Here is a 2736-nt window from a genome sequence, read left to right on the forward strand (position 1 = left end):
CAGAAGTGCAGGCTGGGTTTAGAAGGGGTCATGGTATGAGGGATAATGTAGCTAATGTTAGATCGATCTTAGCTGAAAGCAGAGAGTACCAGAAGAATGTCTATCTGTGTTTCATTGATTATGCAAAGGTGTTTGATTGTGTGGATCACGACAAAGTGTGGCTAACTCTGAGAAGGATGGGAATCCCAGAACACTTGATCGTGCTAATGTGAAACCTATATTTGGATCAGGAGGCAGTCATCAGAACAGAGCAAGGAAACACTGCATGGTTCAAAATTGGGAAGGGTGTACGCCAGGCATGTGTCCTATCTCCATACCTTTTCAACCTATATGCAGAACAGATTATCTGGGAGGCTGGACTTTATGAGGAGAAATGTGGCATCAGGCCTGGAGGAAGACTCATCAACAATCTGCGTTACGTATATGACACAACCCTGCTTGCTGAAACTGAGGAAGATCTGAAACGCTTGCTGTAGAGGGTCAAGGACTGCAGCCTTCAATATGCATTGAAGCTCAACATCAAGAAAACAAAGATTCTCACTTCAGGGCCAATTGGCAGCGTCATGATAGACGATGAAAAAAAATTGAGATTGTTGACCGCTTCAGTTTGTTTGGTTCCACAATCAACATTCTTGGCACCAGCAGCCAGGAAATTAAAAGACGTATTGTGTGGGAAAGTCTACTGTCAGAGACCTTTCCAAAGTACTGAAGAGCAACACTTTCACTCTGGAGACTAAGGTACACCTGATGCAGGCCATGGTCTTTAGAATCACTTGCTATGTGACAGAGAGCTGGGCAATGACTAGGGATGAGAGAAGGAGAAATGATGCCTTTGAGCTGTGGTGTTGGAGAAGAGTATTGAATATACCATAGGGTGCTCAGAGAACAAACAGGTTCAGCCTAGAGAGGGTTAAACCAGACTTCTCCTTGAAGGCAAGGATTCTGAAGCTTTGCCTGACATACTTTGGACATGTTGCAAGGAGGGACCAGTCCTTGGAAAAGAATGTCATGCTTGGGAGGATAGAGGGACAGCACAGGAGAGGAAGACCCCCTATGAGATGGATTGATTCCATCACTGGGGTAACAGGGGTAGATGTGTCAGAGACAATGAGATTGGCACAGGATAGAGCAGCGTTTAGGGCTGTTGTACATAGGGTGGCTATGAGTCACAAGTGACTCGACGGCACATAACAACAACAAAAATATGTATACATAATGAAAGCATTATTACCAGTAGTGAACTTATCTATCACTACCAACTTGTGTATATATAAGAAGCTGTACTGCAATGCAAAAGGCACGTGGTATGAATCCACCAACTGCTCCACAGGACAGTCTCCTTTTATGCAATTTACTGCCTCTGAAAACCCACCAGAGAGTCAGTTATGGATTGATTCCGACTTGATGGTACACAACAACTACTATATATAGATACATTTTTTGAAGACAGTTTCAAACTAATTTCCAGAGTGCCTGTAGCATTTTGCCTTTCTCACCAGCAAAATATGAGTGATCCATTTCCCCCTCTTTTTTTACCACCATTTTGTATGGTCACTATGTTTTATGGTAGTCATTCTAATCAGTTTACAATAGTATCTCATTGTGATTTTAATTTGTATTTCCCTAGTAGCTAATTATGTTGGACATTGTTTTCTTGTGCTTACTTATCATCTATATATCCTCTTCAGTGAAATTACACACCATATGTTTTGCTTATATTTTAACTGCACTGTTTTCTTTGACTGTTGAAGTTTGAAAGTTCTTTATATAATCTAGGTGCAAGTACATTGTCATGTGCAGTTTATAGACAATGATTTTTATGTGTTAATTGTATATTACTAACATCTTTTCTTGCTTAAATTCTTTTTATCATTGCCTCTCAAGGTGATCAGTACTGATAATGCTCACTTCTTTGGCCCTTGTGCATGCTCCAGCTTATCCTTTCTTGCCCACAGACAGGATGCTGCATTTCAGCAATCTTTGGAGCAAATAGAAAAATCTTTCAGCTACAAGAGGATTGTTTGAACACTTGCTCTATGCTCTGCAGCAACACTTTTTCTTCTGTATAAAAATCATTCCTATTAGACCACATAGACCTTAGGAAAAGGAAAGAAGGAAAAAAACGTTAACATTATATCCTCTTCGAATAGCAATCTAATTAATTTCTTATTCTCTGCTCTGCTTACCTTCTCTGCCCTGGTGATATTACCTATAGTTTCCTGGCATATAACACTCCACATTTTTGTAACTATTCTGGATAGCAATCTCTTGTTCTTTCCCTAAATTATTTTTCTTCCCAGCACTATTGCCATTTGACAAGTATTTGTTTAATTTTGCTCTCCTTTCCAAAACCTTTAGCTTGATAGAAACATTCCTTGTTTTGTTTGTAATAATAGTCCCTAGCATATAAAATAGTGCTGGCATGTAATAGGGGCTAAATTAATGAATATTTGATTAATGAGTGAAAGAATTAACAAATGGATTGGCATATTATGGAATGCGCTTATTTCGTAGGAAGTAATTTAAAATTTGTTCACAAGTTGGTTGATGGATGTAGATTTTAAAATGCTTTTTATTACACTGGTTTAATGTCTGTTCCCTTCATTGTCATTTAAAGCCTGTCATCTAAGTTTGATTGTACCATTAAAAAACATACCATTTACAACAAGGTGTGCCCAAGGACTTTTGATCTAATAAGTGAAATTAAAATGTTTTCATTTAGAATCTCTGATTTCA

This window comes from Elephantulus edwardii, unplaced genomic scaffold (assembly GCF_000299155.1).
Source record: "Elephantulus edwardii isolate Elephantulus edwardi_28Jun2011 unplaced genomic scaffold, EleEdw1.0 scaffold00593, whole genome shotgun sequence".
In the NCBI taxonomy this organism is placed as follows: domain Eukaryota; kingdom Metazoa; phylum Chordata; class Mammalia; order Macroscelidea; family Macroscelididae; genus Elephantulus; species Elephantulus edwardii.